General features: G+C 43.5%; 1 protein-coding gene across 1 annotated transcript in view; it reads right to left on the bottom strand.

Annotated features, from left to right (window-relative positions):
- NECAB2 (N-terminal EF-hand calcium binding protein 2) overlaps window positions 1–23,957 on the bottom strand; it is a 1,135,462-nt gene that overhangs the window by 667,646 nt on the left and 443,859 nt on the right. The window lies entirely within an intron of this gene.

Here is a 23,957-nt window from a genome sequence, read left to right as displayed (position 1 = left end):
GCGAGACCACAGATACTGGAAAAGCAGAACGAACGAGAGTGCGGTACAGAGTGGTAAATCAACCACTGCTCCTCCTTTGCTTTGACGGGATAATTTCGCTTGGTGGTAAACCTTCAGAAGCAAATTGGATGCTTAAATGGTTAGAACACCAAGGTCAGAGAGCTAATATTAAATTGCTAGCGATGGATTGTGCACCATCAGTGCTCATTGATTCATGTGCCCTGATATTGATATTGCACAGTAGCATTGTAGGAACAGACACCAGTTTTGTTGCTGCTCTCCTATTTTATGTTGTCTCTTTTTGCTGACTTTAGGCCTGTGTGTGCTATTCCCAAGCACTTGTGCTTTCCCCTCTACAACATGTACTGTGATTTAGTTTCACCAATTTGGCATCTTTTTGGGTTTTTGTTTAATAAAGATGTTTATTGGATCAATATTCAGGGTACCTTTTTTTTTTTTTAATAAAGATGTTTATTGGATCAATATTTATGGTCCTATATCACAACTTGTATATAAATATATTATGCAATTATATTTTAGAGCATGTGTAATAAATGCAAAAACATTTTACAGGATTAATGGGGATGGGAGAAGCAGGGACGTAAGAGAATGTAAAGGAGATACAGGCAAGGAAAACATTGAAATATCGTTGATACTAATATCATAACATGAGACCATTAAAATAGTTTAAATCCTTATCAGACTGAAAAATTATATAAAAAGCATTAACAAATGAAATGTACAGTAGAATGAGAAAGCAAAGTCAAAGGGGCTTTCAAACTTCTTCGACATCCGGTTGAGGAGTAATGTGAAGCAATGTAAAGTTATATCTATGGAAATATCCTTACAGTTATCAAAGTGCCTAAGAATATATTTGTAAAATGAAAAGGTATATTGGAGTGAAAGATATCATTCATGAGATGGCTTAAACAGAGTTTGGAGCTCTAGAAGATCCCCAAATTCTAATCCCAATTCAGTTCTGTATGGTATTGCCCAATTAACATTAACATCCTTTTCCAAATTCAATTCTATCTCCAATGTGTTTCTATGAGAATGACACAAGAAGTTGTGCTTGGCCCATAGAGCTTTCTGGGACAAAGACCCTGTATAGGTTTAAAGAATCTTTAAAAGATTTTCCCCAGAGAACTACGGTGATCATTGGCTAAGGCTTGAATTATCCTCAACATTGTAATGCCCTGTATACTCTGGAATAGTCTGCATGAGTATTTGGATGAGAAAATGGTTACGTTCCTGTAAGTTATCTCACTCCTTTAAATGTCTTCCTCTCCCTGTACCACTGCTCTCTCTACTCGTTGTCATCTTTCTTCTGTGTCCCTCATATCTTCCCTATCTTGCTGTATTCCCCCCCAGCTCTGACTCTTCTCACACTTCTCACATTCCCTCTCTTCCTCTACTTTGTCCTGCTTCACACATTGCCTCTAAGTTAAGAGTGACTGCTCTGTGCCAAGTAACAGAGGGTTAAACACAGATTAATTTGGGGGATGCTTGTGTTTTACCCTGGCTGAGATTGTGTTGTTGCTTGAGTAGGGTTTTGCCCCCTCAACCAGAAACCCAATTTTTCTCTCCTATCTCATCTGTCTCCTCCATATGTTTTTTATATCATTTGACTCTGTATCACCTCTTTCCCTCCCTCAGTTGCCTTTTTACTCACCAATTTTCCATATCTTTCTTAGCTTTCATCTCACCTGTCTCCAGCTATCAGCTCTTTCTTGCCTAGCTCTCTATCACCTCTCACCTACCTTCCCCTCTCTGGTTTGTTTTTCTCACATACCCTTTATCCTTTCTCTTACCTATCCCCAATCCCTGCTATGTGTTTTAACTGGTCTCTATCTCATGGCCTCAACATCTCTCGGCTGTCATCCCCCTTAGCTCTCTTTCAAAATGTCCTACCACCCTTCAATTTTCTGTCTTCCATCACTTTCTGTATCTTTTTTGCTTGCTTTTTGCTGTCTCCTCTGGGCCTGTTTTTCAGCTGCCTTGTTCTTATTTGTCAGTCCGTCTCCTCTTGCAACATCACCTCTCAACTCCCGCTTTCCCACCTGACTTCCTTTATTCAGCTTTTTTCTCACCTGTTGCTGTATTATTTCATTATCTCACACATGTCTGCCTCACCCTCTCTCTCTGCTCCTTGTCACCTGTCTCTTTATTAGCTCTCATCTGTCTCTCATTTTATTTCTATTGTTTTTCACCTGTTGATCTCCTTATCTCTATCACATACACGAGATGTGAGGCCCCTCGTTTCTTTATCTCCTAACTGACCTTTTTTCAAATGTTCCTTTTCAATATGTTTCTGTCTTTTATATACTCTTTCTCACTAGTCTTACACTTTGTCTCTTCTTCTCTGTCATTCATCTCCCTTCTCTTAGCTGTCTCTATATCTCTTATCTCACATGGGTTGCCTCTCACAGCTGTCACCTCACTTCTCCCCACACCTCTCTATTGCTCATTTTTGTGTCTGTAGTGTATTCACCCTCCTTCATCATTTTCTCTTTCATCGCTCTGCCTCTAAAGAATTTTCCTCTCTGGTCACATGCTCAGTGACAGATGACTTTAGCCTACCCTACCCCAGTGGTTAATTTGAAGAAAAGAAATACGTGCAGGGGCTTTCATCGGGAGCACCTTGCACCAGCCCATTTCTCCTGTGAGGGCTGCCTAAAACCGAACCAACCATGTAAGTGGGGAAAGGATGTGTTTTAATGGCCAGAACTGCCAAATTCAGAACTGGGGAACCAGGTTTGAGTCTCAGCATGGGCTCAACATCCTGTGATTCTGGGCAAATTGCTTAATCTCCCTGTTCCTATCATAAATAAATGTGTCCTTATCTGGTGCTCATGAAAAGAACTGGTGTTGATGATTAAGTGCTGATGCCGAGCAATGGAAACCACTGGCTCAAATTAAGCACTGCCCTACCCTCTGCTTCCAACAATTATTTTGCAAGTTCATGGAAGAGACATTCCTATGTCTTCCCATAGAGCAGGCAGTAGCAAAGCAGGGGCCAATCATTATTGCTCTGCACACCTTTGCACACAGGGTACAGAAATGGATCATGGGTCCCATCCAGGGTGGGTAAACCTGCCCCCAACCCCACAGCTTGAATTAGCACCCCTGCTTTCACTAGAATGAATTGTGATAAATATTGTGTAAAAATGGGTCTGTCTTGTTAATTGGTATGTGTATGAATGAGTTTAGTACTTGCCCAGATGTGGGGACCACATCTAGGACGCATAAGTGGAGGCACTGCCAATTCTAATCTGATATAAACTTCAGTGGGCATCAAGAACATTTAATGTGGTGCAAATCTGGTAATTACTGCATCTTTCAGTGACAGTAATTAGTAGCTGTGCCCTTTGCACCAAGAATTCCCCGTCCTTTTTAGGTATGTCATGAGCCAAAATCTTACTTATTTAAATGGGCTTTTAGCTACTTCTCTTCATCCACTGGTCTGTTGTGTCATTCACATTTTGCTTCCACCCACTACAGCATACAGCATAGGGGAATGGTTAATCAGTTACTGTTTCATGACAATGCTGTTGTAAATTCCTTTTGAAGTGTCTTTGTAAATCTGAATGATGGTATTTCACAGCATAAAAGATTGCACCCATTTGAAACTGTTCACTACTAAGTTATTCTCTCTTGGATTATGCATGCAGTACTCAAACCCAACGCTTCAATGTTATACATGTGAATTCATAAGTAGGCAAATCTCCAGAACACGTTTATTCTAGACTCAATCTCACCGCTGGTTCTTTAATAAACTTTGCCCAGGAAGATAATCAGCCTTTATATTGTTTAATTTGCTGTACATACTTAATTTGTACCACTTTCTATTTCCTTCTTTCTTCCTTTGTTTTTCCTTTCCTTCTTCCTTTGTTTCTTTTTTGTTTGTTTGTTTTTTTCTTTTCTTTCCTAACATATTTTCATCATTTCTATACACCTTTCCTTCCATTGGCCCATCTTCCCTTCTTTTTTTTCCAACCTTCTTTCTTTACAACCTTCTTTCTGTTTCTTTCCTTCTTCTTTCTTTTTCTTTTCCCCTCTTTTCTTCTTTCCTGCATTCTTGCCTTCCTGCCTTGCTTTCTTTGCTTCATTCTAGCTTGCCTTCTTTGCTTTTCTTTCTTTCTCTCTTCCTTCTTTCTTTCCCTTTTCCCCTCTTTCCTTCTTTCTTGCCGTCTTTCTTTACTTCTTGCTGTCTTTTGTTCTTTCTTGCCTTCATTCTTTCTTACTTGCCTTCTTACATTCTTTCTTTCCTTCTTGTTTTCCTTCTTTCATTCTTAAAGGCTGGCAAAACGGTTGGCTTTTTTAGGTCTTTGTTAGTGAAAACCTTTTGATATTACAAAATTTATGTGTTTGACATAGTTACTTATAGGGGTATTCATCAACATTTCATCTATGTGTCTGTGGTTGTGACATTCTTCTCCAACCCACTTGAACACACATCAAGGGGCAATGCATCAGCCCACTTCAGCTATGAGTTATGGCATGCTCCCCTTTCACAATAAGCACATCCACACACAAAGTAGTTCCCTTCAGTGCCAGGGACTACTACAGTATGTGTACTTTTGTGAGACCAAAAAAACACTTTGGCATCAGGCTTTTTTTTTTTTAGAATGACAAACATCTGGAAGCTTCCTGAACAATAAAGTTTTGCAAAAACCATGACAAAACAAGAATTGCCAAAAATCTAGTGGACATCACAAGTCCTATTGGCTTTGCCAATGCTTGTTTAATCTACCCCTAAAGTAGGTTTGCTGTCGGGTGATTGTAGATATCAGTTGCTTGGGGATTGAAAATCTTCCATCAGCTGTGCAAATGAAAATAAATGGCAGAGGATGCACACTATCTCGAGGAATTAGGTGTGTGTCTACTTGTTTACAATTGTCGGTGAAACCTTCTGATGCTTTACATCACTAAAACGGTTCTAGGATAATGCGCGCATTTTGGAAAATGCCAGAAAACTGCTGTCATTCTATGGGATGTCTGCTGTATGTTAGATTAAGCAGGAACAGGACACTTCCATTAAGTTACAAGAGTAGATTTATTTAAGAGCACAGCTGAACGGACACCTCGCCAGCAGCTGACCAGACCATCAACTGACAAGAGTGGAACACTCCGGTACAAGTTAGAACACACATAGGTATTCTGTGAGGCTAAGGAGGTAAGAACACAAAGGAAGGGCTAACGACCACTGTCAGCCCTGCTACACGAAGCACTAATTTACAATGTCAATAGTGTTAGACTCACATTTCTGAAATCCAGGGCGCTCTTAGTAGCGCCTAGAGTAACTTGCTATACCAATGCGGCCCTTGGGGAAGGGGTCACGAGGGACTTACACACGTTAATAACTGAATAAAACACCTACTAAACAAAATTAAACATGGCGGAACTCTAACTGGTTTATCAAATCGCTTCTGGGCTCCTTCCCATGTTTACATTACTCAGAAGAGGAAACAAACAATTTATTTATCACAGTACACTCTGTTCAGGTTTTTGGCTAGCGGTTTGATTTCAATAACATTATTATGTGGTCATGGGAACAGACTCAGAAGCAAAATGTGTCCTAAGGTGCAAAGTGTTTTTTTGTTGCAACCTTCTATGAGATCTAGGGAGGACTTAGTGAAATTTGCAAAGGTTTTCACTGTCAAATCCAAATGAAAAACAGACTTTCACACCAATTTATTTGCGTATACTCTTATTTAACATCCGCACATTTGTTCTTCATATCATATTGTTGAAAAAAAAACCAGTTGGTATTCTCTTCCTGAGCAATGCGATTATAAACCTGAAAAGTTCTTGAAAGTGTTTTTTTGGGTTGGACGAACCAAACGACAGGTAGCAAAGAGTGGGTGCAAATTGACACTAACTTTCTACTGCATGCTTTTAATTTCACCAAGCAAATTGAACACATAAATTCCAATAATCAGGGGGTTGCAAAATGATCTGCATAACGAATATTAATTAGGCAGGTTGGAATTCGCTTTCTGCTGTGATTGGCTGTTAATGCATGGATGGAGGCCTGCTAGAAACAGAAGACCATCATTCCTACATTTGCATTCCAAAAAGGGAAACGTTTAATTAAAGTCAACACAGCCCTTATCCATTAAAGGGATAGGGGTTTAAAAAAAAAAAACTTTTCCTGATTGGGAAGTCATTTTGAGTGGTTCGCGCCTGGCTACTCCCTGGGAGGCCACTGACACTATTCCCCAAGAGGAAGCTGTTCCAATGGGATGTCTTCCCCTTTGCAAATCAATTCCCCTCCCTGACTTGGTAAATGATCAATGGTTTGCAACCACAGTTGCAGTCACAAGCTGTTGATACATAACTTTCCGATTTACGAAAGGGTGGGAAAGACCCTTTCATACCCCCTCCTTTTTGCGGTTCGGAAAGGGTCGCAAAGTCCTTTTTTCCCCCACAAGTCATAAACAGGGCTTTTTTACATTGGAAAAAAAAAATCACAGGATTTGCGACTGGAAAAGTAGTTTTTTAACAATCACACAGTTGATCAATCACAAAAGGACTTCATACATACGGCCCTTTATTTGGGGAAACTTTCACACACTCCTGGACTATCGTTCATTTCAGTTGATTGCCATTCTTCTAGTCAAGAACAAAATGTGCACGATAGTCCTACGTACTGTGCTTATTGTAAGTAGGACTCGGGGCACCTGTCAATTATGGATGCGAGTCTCATAGACCCGCCACCGCTCACATCGAGCAACACCCCGAAGACCTTGTATCCCCTTCAAGGTCTTCCTTCAAACCTCACGGCTCCCTTAGGCTTGTTTCTTTCATTATGCTGCTCCAGTGATGCCCAGCCAATCAATCACCAATATCTCTAGGATAAAAAAGACATCTAGAGCAAACGAGGACAGGCACATTGGTTGAAATTGATCGTTGACTCATGACAAGGCATTTGTCTCATTAATGGACCCACACATGCCCACCGGGCTCGCGATAGTCACCAGTGAGAGCCATCTGCAATGACTGCACTCAGAGGATGTCTTAATGTTCTGTGACAGCAAGTCCTGAAGAAAACCAAATACCTCTTGTCTGTCTTCGCTGATCTAGTTCTGAAGAAGATACAAGGCTACACATCTTTCACAAAGCAATCAATCTTCTCTTTAAACCTCCACCTTAGAGACTTGTCCAAGCCACAGGGGCCTGGCTCACTGCCGACTAACGAGATGTCTTTCTTCCTTTCTTCCAACATAGTCTTGCAATTACGAAATAGTCCACTGTTATTTTTATTTTTTTACCTCTACAGTCTATATTTGTATAATATGCAAATTTCTTCTGTAAGTGTTGTTTAATGTATTTTCAAAAATTGTAATAAAACTTTCTGAATTAAAAAATGGCTATTTTTATCACTATGCTTGCATTTGTATCTTTAATCACGTTTATCACGGAATGCGCTTGAAAATTGAAAGCGACTTTTTACGATAATGAGTCGAAGACAGGTGTGCGCCCATTTCGATGACTCAGCAGATTATGTATGTATGTATGTATGTATGTATGTATGTATGGATTGAATTTTGCTCAGAGCGCTGTATGATTCCACGTTCTGATTGCTTCACAGCGGGATCGAATCTAAAAGTCTAGCAGGGAGCGAGTAAGTATTTGGTGAATTTGGAGGGTAAAATGTCACACAGCTCAGGCGGTCGTGAGCAAAGCCATTTTTGAGTCTAAACAACACAGATACTTCCCCTTTAATGCACCTGCAGTTTTTAAATGTTCATGCAGGCAATTATATTTTAGCTCTCCCAGTGTCACAGAGGGGTAGTAACACTGTATAAATGTTGCAGTACAAGACAATACACTCACATAGTAGTCCCTGGTACTTAATGGAATTACTGTGTATGGATGTGCTCCTTGTGAAAGGTCAAAATGCCATCACTCAAAGTGGAGTTATCCAATGGATGAAGTGGGCTGACCCATTGCCCCATGCCATATGCTGTAGTGGGTGGACAAAAATGTGAATGACAGAGTTAACAGATCAATGGATGAAAGCCCCTATAATTATACAATGTATAATTTTAGAAAAATCAAAAGGTCTTGGCTAATACCAAATCTAAAAAGGGGAACTACATTTATTTTATGGAATTCATGTATAAAAGGCTTTTTCTAATCATTGTGTTATTAGCAGCTTAGCGCATTATGCATGTTGCCAGTAAAATAGTTCACTTTTACTATTGTTAGTGATATGCTATTTCTTTGGCTACAGGGAGGAACTCAAGAGTGTAATAAAACACAGATAGCACAGCTACCCAGATAGCTCGGTCACATAGACCAGTGTGATTCCTCCAGGGAAGATACACCCTCTCTTATGCATGTCTGGTCCCTGTGGCACTCTCTCTCTTTGCAAGAACTACTACAACACCCTGGGGTCCCATCCCCACCCCTCAGGACTGGGAAACCTCCAGGCTCTAAATCGTCCTCTGGGAGGCCTAGATTACCTCACATTGGAAGTGTGGATGGCCAGGAAAGAAACAAGTGAAAGGAACTTCTGGTGAGGGAGGTACACGTCCCACCCCCATGTGAGCACACTGAACAACCTAGCAGACCCAAACTCCCCAAATGGATGTAATGGTGTGACGCCTTACTGTGGGACCCAGGGCAACTAGACGATCCTTGTCCATTGACCCCGCCCAGGTATAGGCCACAAAGTAAATTAAATATATCACTCATTCATACAGGACACGCCCAGCTGGATTTTCACTCAAATAATAATTGTTTGAATCTAGAATCAATAGTTAAAAAGTAAAATCTCAGTTTGCAGCCCATGATTCTACAACCAGAGCTCAGACCCGTTTGCGGGTTTACCAGGGTATACCCTGGTTCCAAGGGCCTTGAACACTGTTATCCTGCCTAGAAAGCTTCGATAATTCTCACTCAAAACACTTTCCTGAGCCATAGCTGTGGCCCTTTAGGGACAAATATAAACAGAAACATCTTCTACTGAAAATGTGCTTATAAAGCCCACTAATGAAAGGTCAGGGTCTGTAGCCAATACACAGATCGAACTCAGCTGTCAACTGAATGGCCTTTACTGCAAAGAAGGCAAGTAGGAAATATTTGAATTGACAAATAAAAACAGAGAGGAGAAGCCATGCAGGCATCTACAGTCCCTTCTGTGATACCAAAGTGCTACAGGGCGCAAAAAGAAGGCGTCCACGACTATTGGGATCATAGGTCACTTTTGATAATACGGCCCCGCATTTTCATCCCCGAAACACAAGACTCCCATTTGTCCCAATCCAAATGTCAAAAAAGCAGTATTGGTCGGTGTGTGGATTGAGTGGAGGGGTGGGGGTCACGAGGGGGCGGGCGGGGAGGACAGGCTGACATAAAATACATTTTTAAAAACCACTTACCTGCTCACCGCATTGCGCCCCTCTCTCGTGCAGGCACAGGCTCCCAGAGTGCACTGGGGCCAATCTTGACGCTGCTTTCACGCTGCTGAAAGCAGCGTCAGGATTGGCCTGAGCGCCGATGGTTTGTGCTCCCAGGTAGACTGGGAGCCTGTGCATGCTCTCTCAACCCCGGCAACACAACTCTGATTGAAGAGAGCTCCAGAGCACAGGACGGGTTGGCCAGCCTAAGACGGCTGGCCAGACCGTCATGCGCACTGAATAGCAGTGCAAACCACTCCTCCGCCAGCCTGTCATCACCCTGGCCACACCCCCACGCCTCAGCTCCGAGAAAAAAAATAAAGTGATAATACACAAGGGTTTATTATAGTTTTATTTGTCATTTTTTTGGCTGCTGGCAGGTCAGGCGATGTTCCTCCGCAATAGCGGAGGAGCCGCTGCTGCAAAAAGGTTTTCCCTAAAACAATCAGCATTTTGTTTCAGAACCGAGGACAGCTCCACAAACTAGCCTTGCAATGCCCACCACCACCGACATCATCTTCTGCAGGTCTTTGAGGTTGATACTCTAATCAGAGAAGCTAGAATTGTGCGATTCTGTGGCCCCAGCATTTCCACATCATTAAATATGTACTGCACTGGTCAGTTAACCAACCACCTGGCACCTGCTGTATAATATGCAGATTAAAAAAAAGGTTTCTAGCAGTGACAGCCCCTTTGCAAAGTTTAACTGGTCACCTTTCAGTGGCTGATTGCTGGTATTCAGGTGTGAAAAAAATACTAGTGAGGTGTCTTTTATACAGGGCCAGTAGTAATGTGTTTTAAAACTACAAAAGTGCAAAATATTGCCAGCGCAAAATGTGCCATACTAGAACCCGTAGGCTGTCTTTTTTGCCTCATAACTTAGTCAACTCAGCTGGATAAGTGCATTCTCAACTCCTGCAGAATTCATTTTTTACAAGCCATAATACTCCCACCAAAGGGCCAAATACCTCTCTGTGATGCAAGAATTGACCTCTTCTAGATACTAACGCTTCTCCCTTGTGACGACCACGTCCATATCCGCATATATTTCACCTACGTCTTTATCTTTTTTGATTGTTTGTTAAATTCAATCAGTCTATTTTCATCCTTACCGAGGGGTGTCATTCCCAGTTCCTGAAAAATAACTTGCTTGATGTACTTTTCCTTGATTAATTATAATGTATTCTTTATGGGCATCAGAGGACAGATCTCTAATCTACATCATGGAGTATGCCCTCGTGATGGACTTGATACAATGCTCTCTGAACTTTTGATTAAATCAGTGTTGTTCACACACTAGTCAGTCAGTTACTCAAGAATAACTTTATTTCGGGTCCGAGAACCATAAAAGTTTCACAATAAAAATATTTGCAATTCATAAAACATCAATGGAGAAAGATTAACAACAGCAATTCATAAAGGCAATTTACAAAAATATTATTACTTCCTTGAAAAACGAAGTCATACCCTAAACTAGTCTCAAAAGTGAAAAGTCTAGATTTCACATGGGGCCTTACCAGGGCATCAGCTTCAATTATTTTCAAATAAGAACAACATCTAGAACAACCTCAAGAACACTCCCATTTAGTTTGGCAATATCTGTTTTATGAATATGATTTAACTTTATGTCTGTTTTTACTCACAATCCTATTTTTTGCATTTTATAAATTATTTCTGGTTTGTCTATCTTTCCTTGCTGATAAAGTGCACCGAGTGACTCCTGAAGACCTGCATTCGGGGGCATTTGGTTGATAGTACGGCGCATCAGCATGTGCCAGTGTGATCTTCTGCACACCAACACATTTGGGAAGAACAAACATTTCACAGCAAAAGCACTTCTAGCAAATCGACCAAAAAAGGAAAAGCTTTGATGTTAGGGCGCAGCTCTGCTTCAAACCATCTATTCGATATAGTTGTCTAGACAGTATTCCTTCAATAGTCTCTTTAATTAATACACATCTGTCTTAGTATGTAGAACAATAATCAATAAAGCAAGCCAGTCTCTTACTCTGTCCAGTTCCCTCATCTCTTTTTTGTCCACACTTTCCCTTTCTACTTCCAGAATCTGGTGCTTAAATCAAACCATCCCATATCAACGTTCTTAATTCTTACAATGACAATCCATATCCTGTACTAAGAAACATCACTCCATGTGATATGTTAATTGTTATACCCATGCAATACATCATCAAAATATTGTGATATATTCTAATGTGTAAATTTGATTTGCACCATATGTACCTTTTTTACAAAATGAAATAAAACTTTAATAAATAAAAGTATTAAATGTGATTTCAAAATCGACAAGGAAACACACGATAAGTATTTTGTAATGCTAAAAACGGTGTTTGTAGTCATAATGTCAAGTTTGCTTGACCCTTACATAGAAGTGATGTGACGCACCATACTACCTAATTTTTTTTAAAGAATGCGAACACGTCTCTCTTTTCCAATTGTGTTTTTTGTGACTGACATGCATTTGTGTCCAATTCTGCCCAGAATTTCGGGTAGGCAGAGAAGAAGTCAAATAGATAACTTTCTCCCTGTGTGCGGTGTCCAATGTTGTCCACTGTAAAGGCCTCTTTGTTGGCCAAGTACACCAGTACAAACATTGTTGTAACTTCCACTGGACAAGCCATCCAGCTCTAAATCTACATTCCTGTTTTTAAAGCTCTAATAGTCACTTAGCACCTGGGAGGGGGGAGGGTGTCTACAAACAAAACGCTATTGCCAAGCGTTAGGGTGCATTCCAAGGAAAGGAGTTTCCTTTCAGGCAGATAAGGACTGGGGTTCTCTTCCCCCGACTTGCGTCTCACAACCTCATCACCCGCATTTAGCCCCAACTAAAACCCCTGTTGTTCATATTGAGCTAAAAAAATATGTCAGCCCAAACAGAGCTTATACAGTAGAATGAGCTATTTAACTGTACTCACTCGGGGCTTTGTCTATTGTTTAGTAACCATGGGGGAGCAAAACTACGTCACCACCTGCAACATACACAAAATGATAGCTCCTCTACAAAATTTAGAGGACGCTCCCTAAAATGTTATTGAAGGTGGCCGTGTCACTACAATCTGATGGGGGCCAGGGGCAGCTTTTGTCACAGCTAGCCAGCAGGGGCTTTATTTACACACTAGAGGGAGCATCAGCACACATCTCATGCACAATTTTTTTAAGTTACAGCTTTATTGATTTTTAAACAAAGCAGAATCAAACATCCACAATAATATGACCCTACGGTTGCCCTATAGCTAGCAGCACGTTGAGTCTGGCCACGCCCCTCGCGTTGCTTTGGTATCCAGGCTGAAAATGCAAGATCATTGTAAGCATCTTTTCCACTTAACTCATCGTCAGCTTAATTTATTAAGAATATTCAATACATTTCATCTGACTATCTCAGAATAGTGGTAAAGTCCTTGGTACTTTCAAAGACATAAACAGGTAATTGAGTAACTTTGGGGTCTCTCGGTCCACTCGTTCCCCCAATGTTGCCACATTGGAAATGGGTGCTTACCAGGGCACAAGTCCTAGAAAAAGAAGTGGGGGGACGCTGACGTCACGACAGGAAGTGACGTAACGAAAGGTGGCTTGCATTAGACTCATTGCCTCCCCTCGCTCACCCCTTAGATGCGATTGCATCAGAGAAGCCAGCGCGTGAGCAACGTTCTGAATGAGCTCCGATCTCGCCCCAGAGAGGCCAAAGAGTGAATGTGTGGCTTAATTTGTTCCAGTTATCGAGCTCCCGGTAAAATAAGTGGGGTACGCCGTCCACCCGCGTGGTACCCCGACTTGAGCCCTGGTGCTTACAAATTCATGTGGGTCACCGCACTACTCGACTCACTCTATGGTGCAAATTTCGTAAAAATATTAACGATTGAACTGCGTGGTAACCGACCTTCCCCACCCTTCCCCCTAAACTTGGCCTCTAAAGTGACAACTTCCTGTGGGGCGTGGACTATCTGCCCACGTTCTGCTTTCAGAAAAGACAGGTTCATTTATTTTCTATGTCTGCCCCCTCCTTTTGGCGTTCACCTTACCTTCCATACTGTTCCTAGTTACTTTTAGGAAGCAGAGCTATTTTTTCCTGTTATTTCAGTCAATGGTGAATGAGTTTTGATAGTGGAAGATTTTAGGCAGCTTTAGATTATTAGTCCTTATCCTTTTGCATCCTTTTTTTACTCCCTATATTTGTTCTCCAAATGCAGTGCTCTGATGTATACAAATGTGTTAAGTGGAAATAAATAAATGAAGCCAAACCTCCTGAATCTTGGCCATTTCCTATATTTTGCTTGCTAATCAGAAAATGCAATTGAACTGCTTAGCTCGCCTGATATATGGCAATAAAGCATTAGTGTGTTTTTTGAAGTGGTGACAGCATGGGGAGGCCGGCACGGTTTGATATATGGATGCTGTATTTTTTCAGAAGTCAACGTTTCCAGGACATCAATTAATTGTGCTTTTTTCCTCGTCTTAAAAAAAAAAAACAGCGATGGTGCTTTATCAACTCTAAAATGACGTGTTTTCCTCAGGAGGTATTTCGTAGAATCATGGCAAGTCATGCCCCAAGGTGAATTTCGCGTAGTTTTTGTATGTAGGTAAGTCTTCTTTAGCAGGCACTGATACAAGGTGAAACATAGAATTCGAAAACAATGGAGTTAAAAAATATTGATAAAAAAAATCCAATTTGAAAATTGTTGTTTTAAAAAAAAACAAATGTTGGTGGGTCTCATCTTCTATTTTTAGTCATAGTTTTTTCAATCGCACTGTATGTGTGTATACCCTACACATTTCTTCAGATGGTTTTCCTACTGTTAATGAAATCTGTGCAGTTTTATTACATGCAAAGTCTTGCGGAGTTTGGGATCGTGAGTAAGCCTGGGCAAAGCACTACGCTACGCTTGCGTAGTTTGCGAAGTTTGCGCTACTTCGCACTACGCGAATTGCACGTAGCACAGTGCGAACACGCGTAGCGTAGTGTTGCGTAATGCAGCGGTCATTTTTTGCTTGCTCGCGGTCCTCAATGTCAAGTTGGCGACCGCGAGCAAGCAAAATGACATCCCGGCGAGACTTTTTCCTCGTTCGCGATCAGCAACATCAAGTTGGCGATCGCGAAAAATAAACCTCCCGGCGAGATTCTCAACGCGAGGAGGTCAGGTTTCTCATTGCGAGTGGTCGTGTATGCTCGTGACCGCTCGCGATGAGAAACTACCAGTCTGTGTTGAGAAAGCTGCTGCTCGAGTAAAAATCTACTCAAGCGGCAGAAAACTACAGCTCGCACTGTGCAAGATGCCGTTTTAAATGATTAAACAGTGCTGGTTGCTTGTCCGCACTGTGCAATCATTGAAAACAACATCTTGCACAGTGCGAACAGGGTACTACGCAGTTCGCGAAGTGCTACGCGTAGCTCGCGAAGTGCACTTTGCGTAGCTTCGCGTAGTGTTACTTCGCGAACTACGCTCAGGTGAGCTACCAATTGATTGTAGACATTATTTGTTTTTCCTCTGCTTACACCCGGCATGGTTTTCGCCCATGGGTGCTGCCTGGCAGGGGCGTAACACAGGCCCCCGGGGGGCGCGGGGGCCCCCAAGCTCCAGGGGGCCCCCTCCACACAGTACTCCATCCTGAGAGCTCCTGCTTGAGCTCGGAGGGGGCCCCTTCCCTTACCTTGCAGGGGGGCCCCCTCAAGTTTCGTTACGCCACTGCTGCCTGGTGCAGGTATCTCTCGAGCATTTCGTATTCAAAGCCATTCCTTGCTTAGCCCTTCACAGCCATGTAGAGTGGCAGCTAACAAGCTATTTGTATGCAAGCACAGGCCTTCCCTTGATTGTATTGTGAATACTCTGAACAAGCAGTTATTGCAAGAATTTTGTATACAAGCGCATAGCTTGCTTAGCTTTGCCTTGCAAATGACTTTACACAAATAACACTTGCATGCAAAATGAGTGCGGAAGTCCCTCGTTCCGGGCGGAAGCACCCCTGGCCCCAGGCTTTCAGTAGTAGGTCACGTGGTCGTTATAGTTTTTCAAGTATCAAGCATACTTTGCAAGGAAAAAGACTGTACAACTTCAACTGTCCCTATGTTTTTTTTCATGTCTCAGGCTTGGTTTTATGAATGTCTCTTCCTGCATTCATTTGCTAAATTCTTTTGGGACTATAAGAGTAAGGTACTCTAGAACTCTAAACTTCGCGAAAGGATGAACAACATAGCAATTGGAGAGTCCTACTTCAGCAGAGGAGCTTTGCCTCTGCACATTCTAACTTCTCCTCTGCCATTTTCATCGATCAGTGATGGAAAACAATCCTGTTTGAGAGAGAAAACCTTGAATCAGGCATGACGTAAGACAGTACTGGTATATTTGTATGCAGGAATGACAGGCGTAAAAGGCCACCCTTTTCCACTTTCCGCAGCTGTTAATTTTTGTATTTCTTAAAAGCCTAGGCACATCTGTCTGGTACAATATTTCACCACAAGGATTTTCAACGACTCCAAAACCTTCCCAAAATTTACAAACTGAACTTATTTCTCACATTTTTATTTCAACACAGAGGACTTATTTTAGAGGGATGGCTGTCGATCATGTTTTACACAGATGCCTAATTCTATGTACTTTTATTTTTATTCAATAAAATATGAACAAGGTAACAAAATACGAGCGCCATATTCAGGGCCGGACTAGCCGTATCTGGCACCAGGTGTTTTCCCGGTGAGCCGCCAGGTTGGGGGTCAGTTTTGGACCCCTGGGGAGCTGTTTTTGTTTCTGGGGGCCGGTTTTGCAGCATAGCTGCAATATCGTCCCCCTGTAACAAAAGTGGCAGCAGTGAGACCGGAGTGGTGCTTTCCACTAGCACACCGACACCCCCCCTCTCCGCCTGGCGGGCCGGCCGAGCTTTTTGCCAGGGCTGGTTCCGGTTCCTAGTCTGGCCCTGGTCATATTCAATATTGGCAGAAGGACAAACCAACATATTGTTCAATTTGGGGTTCCCAATCCAGGCGCAGGCCACCAATAATATGGAAAGGTGAGCCACAAGAACACCATCAATTGATACCAATTGTTTCTGCCCTGTACACTCATCATCTTCTCATTATAAAGCACGGATGACCTTCAGAGGCAACAAGTGCTTACCAGCAGTGCATGCATGGTGAGAAGTGCTCCAAATCGGACAATGTGCAATTTAAGGATCTTCCTGGGTGGCAGGGGTGATTTAATTCTGTTATATCAACCACACAAACCCCTTTGGAGCCCTCTAATAACATTCACTGTGGCTTTTATAATTGACAGCCAGGCAATCAGCCACAGAAGTAAAATATATATGTATATGGTGTTTGTATGGTGCAAACCTAGCCAAAAGGCAGTGAAGTCCTGTACATTGTCCAAAGGAAGCATAAAGTCTACACGTAACAGGACAGGAAGTTGGGTTGTGGACAGGTAATTGTTAGACCGGTCAGCCTTAGGGTGACACTCCCCAAAACATTTTGCCTTACTCCTCCATTTTAGCTGATTTCCTTTTGTTTGCCACAGGACTTTGTGCACGTTACCACTGCTAACAAGTTCTAAAGTGCTTGTGCTCACTCCGTAAACATGGTAATGTTGGCTTACACCAAATGGCCACATTTACTTTACTTCATAGCCTCAGGGACAGAAAAGGCTCCAATCACCTTGACCCCTGCACCTTGACTCTGCCTGCTGGGAGTCCTGCCCCCCAAGTGGTACCCCCCCGGTCTTGGTCTCTTGGAAGTGGGCCTGAAGGTGCTCTGCCAGCCCAGCTTTGGGCCTATGAGCAGGACCGACGCTGTGTAACACATCCCTGATGCAGGACCTTGCATCGTAGCTTCTTTGGAAACACAGCTGGGCAATGCATCCTCGGCACAGGGCTTTGCATCGCAAGACCCTCATCGACGACCTCCTCAACGATGATGCAGGACTTTGCATTGCATTGCAGTCTCGCAGCTTCCTTGGAAGTGCGGCTGCGTGACCTATCCTCGACATGGGACTTTGCAACACTCCGCAACCAGGATTTAACTAAGGCACTTTGTTCAGCAAGCCTTAGTGAGTCCCTGTATCCAGCCCGTGCTCAATCACAGTCAGCCTGAACTTGTGACTTTTTGTCGCTATCTGGTGCAGCCAGATAACCACAGTTGCCGCTTAGTGCTTCTACGCACTATTTTCACTTAAATCTTTAAAACTGCACATCTTCGGTTCTATTGATTGGATTTTTGTCATTTTGGTCTCAAATAATTTATTACATTTTCCTCTATTTTTCTAAATTGGTGTAGGGTTTTTCTTGTGATTTCACTTCATTACTATTTGAAGTGCTACATGAATACTTTACACATTGCCTTGAAGTTAAGCCTAACTATTACATGATTATTTCCTGATTGATGACTGTGGCAAAACCACTATGTTCTTGTCTGGAAATGGTCAAACCTAACACAGAACCCTAATTAGAGCAGTCTTCTAAATGGCAGGCCACACAAAGTCAGGAGTAAGACTTCTAAGGAGTTGGTTGTTGCAACTTAAACATGCTGTATACGGAATTGCTTTTCTGCAGAGTAATTACAGCAAGGTAACCAAACTAGGGCACGTCAACATGGCACAAATAGTATGCCCTCCCTTATTTATTATGAAATCTGACAATGGTACAAGTCAAATGCCCCATGTAATAATACTTAGTGTCATCGTGCAGTTTCCAGTGAAGTTTTTTTTAATCAATGATAAATCTCAAATAACAGTAGCCCCCTTCTTCTGAGGAATGCAGCCATCTAGTAACACATTTTAGCCTTTGGACACCCAAAGGACATAACCGGGGTCTTTAAGGCATTCATTTTGACAACAATTGCAATTAGCATGGGATATTAAGGAGTGCAATGTTCCCTCTAAGCCTGTAGGTGCAATGTCACAGAGGACAATACCGTACGTGGCACTACCAAGCCCTGTCTCAAATTAGGCATGTGCAATTGCCCTTTTTTGCACATTCAAATCTAGTAAAAAGACAAATTATGTTTGGGCTAATTTTTGGGACATCTTTGGAAACAGGATTCAATCCAATTGCCCTCTTCAGTAATAACAAAGCATAGTCAAACTCCATCAAATGGATGTAGTGTTACTAAGGAGGTTGTGGAGTACGAGGGCTTATCATGTGCAATCTGTTTGGTGTTAGGGGCAATCGATGACACATTAGTGACCATTCAAATTGGGGCTCGTACAAGGAGCATACTGGCCCTATTTCGACAGATTTTTTACTTTGCCTTTATTGATAAATGGGTTGCTACTATTTGACTCTGGGACCTTTGTAATGATGAAGACCCCATCACATGATTACATATGGGTCTAAATGTCGACCTTAACAGTTATGGACTGACTGTTTTTCCCATTATATGACCTGGAACACCAGTATTGGATCGAATCCCAGTTCCAGCTCCACTCCACTGATTGTGGTCAAGGTTACACCCCTAAGTGAGTTGACTTAAGTGGGACAGATACACCCAGCCATCGGTCCCATTCACTCTTTGTCACTGGAACCAAGCTATGCCTGACTGATGAGCACCAACTAGGCCGCAACTGGTCCTGGGGTGCTTGCATTTCAGCAGAGGGAGGATCTAGCCTGGCAGCTCAGCTGGACTGTTCCTACTGGAGCAGAATCAAGACTGATTTGCATATGGCTGGGTCTCTACTGAGGCGGCATGGTGTGCTAATTAAAGATGGACTGGGATGCGACCCGAGTGATTACCAGTGGCGGAGATTAATTCAAGCATTCCAACCATCGCTTTTTGTATACTTTAATGTTAGACTTAGGCTGAGGTTCTGCGGCTTAAAGGTAGCTTTAAATTTAGGTTCAGGGGTTAAAATTAAACACTAGACTTCAGTTTAGTCTCAGTTTAATTTGATATTTTTGTTTTTTATGCTATTCTTTATTATAATTTCTAGCTTTGGGTCTGAAACATTGTATCTGTAATTGGGATTAGAGGCTGCAGTCAAGGAGAATGTGGTATTTATGGACACACAGCTACTCATGCTACTACACCCCTGGGCTCTTGTGGCGGCATCAGCATGCGACTGGGAGGATCAAGGCGTATGGAGAGTGGTATTTCATAGTAGCTTCCCCCTGAGACAAAAAGCTTGGTCAGAGGCTGTGGGAGGGTTGCAGTCTGTTTGAGTATTTAAACATAAGCCGGGGCAATGTGGGTCAGGAAGCGTTGAGCCAGGGTAGGCGGGACCTCTGGGGTGAGCGGAAACTGTGGACTTGTTGGAGGGGGAGTATTGTCTGTTCACCCAGTTGTGCTGCATGCGTGAGCCATGCCTCGCGTGTGCCTAATGACCCTGCTCACTTCACCTGAGGTTTATCGGGTGTGGTTTTGGACCCTGCTTAACCAGGTCTCATGTTTCCAGACCCATTCATATCTGGCCTGGAAATCCCCCCTCCCCCCCCCCCCCTCCCCCCAAGGATTCCACTCTGGTTAACTTGTAATGAGGTCTTGTAACTTGTAATAGCGTCTTTACTTAAAGTCTAAGGATAGTCGTTGCTTTATCAGGTGTGAGGTCTCAACACACAAGACATACTGTTTTTCATGACTCCTCACATCAGCTCTGCTCATGAAGGACCACTCTCTCCGCTGTTCTCTGCCGGCCTCTTTTCACAAGCACTGAGTCTGCACCGGCACACCGAATGCAGTGGTCAAGACCTCACCCTTGATGTAACATATGCCGTTACAAAAGTGTGCATATGTAATCTTTCAAGTCCGATTACATATTACCATTTACAAACTCAATGAGACAACTATGAATATAGTATCATTTATTGGTTTGAGTATGTGTTATTTAATGATTATGCACATTTAGATGTTGTTTCTTATCGGTATACATGTGACATCAGATGCATTGTTTTTGGTGCACGAACTTAAATATAACTTGTGAATTTCACTGGTTTTTCGATTTTAATTTGGAACCTTCATTTTACTTTAACTGTGTTTTTTGTTTTTATTTATTTAACATTTCATGTATGCATTGTCCTGTCTATGTGATGCACGTAGTGTAGGATAGGGGTGGGCGGAATTTGCGAAATTAACTTTCGCAAATTATCGCGAAAATGTTTAAAATTATCGCAAACAAGCGGAAATATCGCGAAGATGCGGAAGTTTTTTTCCCGCATGTTCGCGAGATTTTCTGCATGGTTGCGGGTCGCCAACTTACCCATGTGGTTGCTTGCGGGCGCGGCCATCTTGTTTTGAGTTGTCTCGCGGTGCATGATCGCGAGAAGAAAGACGTGATCGTGCGACGCATGACGTCACTGCGGGCGCGAACTGTCGCGAGACAGCGCAAATGGCTAAAAACAATACAACATCTCATGGAGAACGCGACCGGATCAAGAAAACTTGTCGGCGAACGCAGGGATTCAGGTAAGGCGATCGCGCGCGCGCGAGAATGTATTATTTTACAGCGTGAGCAAGAAACAAATTATCGCCAAGCTGCGGAAACCGGAATTTTTTACATTTTCGCGCTCTCCGCGGAACGCGAAAATGTCAAATTATCGCAATCTCTGCGAACGGAACGAAATTTTCGCCCAGGCCTAGTGTAGGATCCTCAGGTTTGTGAGTAGAAACTGACAGCAGACAGAGTGACTTCCTGTGGCAAGGGGTGGAGAGGAAGAAACAGCCTTGTGACAGCCGGGGACGAGAAAGGCTAGCTGTAGACCTGCTCTAGGCATGGCTAGCAACGATTAACTTGTTAGTGTAATAACATTTTAGGGAGAACAATAGTCCAGTATTTACTCTACATCCAGGCTGTGCAGGAGGACATGACTACTGGGTCCCCTTTGACTACCAGCCAATAGTCCTTTGTCTTCGCACATTAATATATTGGCTATCACGAAAAGGTTCAGAAAAGGCTCAGACATGAGATATTCACAGGAGTCTTGGTACAGATTGGAGGGGGCTCTGTGAGGTCCTCTAAGAAGCATTCTGAGTGCACCCCTGATCGTGAGGCTTTGTGATGATTCCGCCCTGGCCCACCAATCATCGAAGCAGGCTGAAGTACTCCCACCTTCCTTCTGGTCCTACAAACAGAGCAGCCATGATTCACAGACAAAAGCCTATGCACTTAATGCACAATGGATGACCTGTTTCTGTCACTCCTTAAATGTGATGTGACTTCACTATTCAGCCAGGCGATCTAGGGCTGATTGCACATTTCTACACGAGTGTGTACAGACTACATCTTAACGTGATAAAAGTGATGGTTTGCGTTGTCTTGTCCTAGTGCAATATGGAAATGTCTCATGGCCGGGATAAGATTGGAGAAAGCTGAGTTTGTAGACGGACCAATATAGGCCAATGGTGTTATATTTAATTCTGAATTACTTCAGTTGTTAGGTAGTGAAACAGATGGCACAGGGACTCTGTTTACGCTTTGGGAGGCCTGAAGGCCTCTACTGCCACAGCTCATGTTTGTCTTTTTGATATGTAGTACTCATTAGTGAAATGCATGAATGTATGTGATGCTCATCTTTTGTTCTTAGTTGTTCAGTAATGAGATGTATCCAGTAATGTGATGCTTATATTAGTAGAGGGCTTCTCCATTAACAATTGTATGTAAATAAGATCACAATACAGGGAAAGCGTTGTGTGAATTGGCCAAAGAAATTGATTATTTGTATTTATCTATTCATTGTCTATGCATTTTATTGCTATTGTCTCAAAATTCCTTAGGTATTTCCTAAGTTAGTAAATCAAGCGCTCCTCTTGTTTGTTGTTCTTTTTTGCACGGCTCAGATGGGCTAATGGAATAAAGCATTTTTTTTTCATTTTTTGAATCTCCAGGTTGTATGAACGAATGTTCACGCCCCTGTTTTTTTACAAGAAACAAACCAGCATTGGATGGAGTGGACAGTAACCAGATTTGTAAGAACTGAGCTCATGCAATGTTTGTTGACTAAAGACATTTGGGACGGGTGCATGGCAGATGCAAAAAGATGAGCGTCCTATTTCAGACTGGCCTTTTTAGGTCTCGCTAGAGCCAGCGCATGCGCTGGGCTGGCGAGACATTTAGTAGATGGCTTTTAAAAGTGCTACTTTTGCCGGCCACCAGCTTGCTGTCACGTGCTCAAGCGCGCGCGATGTGCACAGCACTTTTTCCCGTCGCGCGCGCACCACTCGCGCCACCACTCACTTTTTTTTTTCATTTTTGCGCGCCGCACCACTCGTGTTACCACTCATGTTTTTTTCTTCATTTTTCCGTGCGCACTTCATCTTTCTGGACTGAAGGCACTCTTAAAAGCACGGAGCAATTTCTGCCCAATGTGACAGCCATCCTGCTACATTTTCTGTGGGCCCTAGCTTCCACTGCCACATCATTTGTCCAGAGCCGCCTCCCAGTTCTTTGGAGGGTCTTCCAGTACCATGTGCAATCAGTGCCTAGAGATGCATCACCTCCTCCAGGCCCTAGTTTCAAATCGTGTCGACATGCGAAAGCGTAATGGGCAGAAGATAATGTAGACGGGTAGACACGGGAAGGTGCTGAGAAGTGAGGCAGAAGAACAAGGTGCTCTGAGCCGGAAGAAACTGCTTCTCCACCCAACAGGGGTTCTGTGAAGGAGTGTCTAGCACCAGCTGCCCTCAGCCTGCAGAGATTTCTTTGTCACCCGATAAAGCCTCTCCCAGGATAGATTAACGTTCATCTGCTCGACTGCTCCTCGTGACCCATCTCCTGCTCTCCGAAGGCTGCAGACTGAGCCGGTGGGCGCACGGTCTGACGGGCAGAGACAGCCTGTCATGGAAGAGGAGGGTCATCACCCGCTCTGCTCTCTGCTGCCCCACTCTCTCCTATCAGCAGCGCCTTTGTCTCCCGTTGGCACCCCCTCACTCTTCTCCTGGCTGCAGCCCACCCACTGCTAGCCCGCTCACCTTCCCCTGTCTGCCCACCTCCCACCCCACCCCACATCTGCCCGCAGCCCTCCCACTTCTAGCCCTCTCACCTTCCCCTGTCTGCACACCTCTAACCTCACTTCTGCCTGCAGCCCTCCCACCTCTAGCCCTCTCACCTTCCCCTGTCTGCACACCTCTCACCTCAGTTCTGTCTACTGCCCTCCCACCTCTCACCCGCTCACCTTCCCCTGTCTGCACATCTCTCACCCCACTTCTGCCCGCAGCCCTCCCGCCTCTAGCCCTCTCACCTACCCCTGTCTGCATACCTTTCACCTCAGTTCTGTCTACAGCCCTCACCTCCAGCCTTCTCCCCTTCTCCTGTCTGCATACTTCTCACCTCACTTCTGCCCACAGCCTCCCACCTCTAGCCCTCTCACCTTACCCTGTCTGCACACCTCTCACCTCAATTCTTTCTACAGCCCTCCCACCTCTAGCCCTCTCACCTTCCCATCTGCACACCTCTCACCCCACCTCTGCATGCAGCCCTCCCACCTCTAGCCCTCTCACCTTCCCCTGTCTGCACACCTCTCACCCCACTTCTGCATGCAGCCCTCCCACCTTCCCCTGTCTGCACACCTCTCACCCACTTCTGCATGCAGCACTCCCACCTCTAGCCCTCTCACCTTCCCGTC

Source organism: Triturus cristatus, chromosome 12 (genome assembly GCF_964204655.1).
Source record: "Triturus cristatus chromosome 12, aTriCri1.1, whole genome shotgun sequence".
In the NCBI taxonomy this organism is placed as follows: Eukaryota; Metazoa; Chordata; class Amphibia; order Caudata; family Salamandridae; genus Triturus; species Triturus cristatus.
The sequence above is the reverse complement of the archived record's forward strand: the minus strand, read 5'-3'. Positions and strand labels throughout refer to the sequence as shown.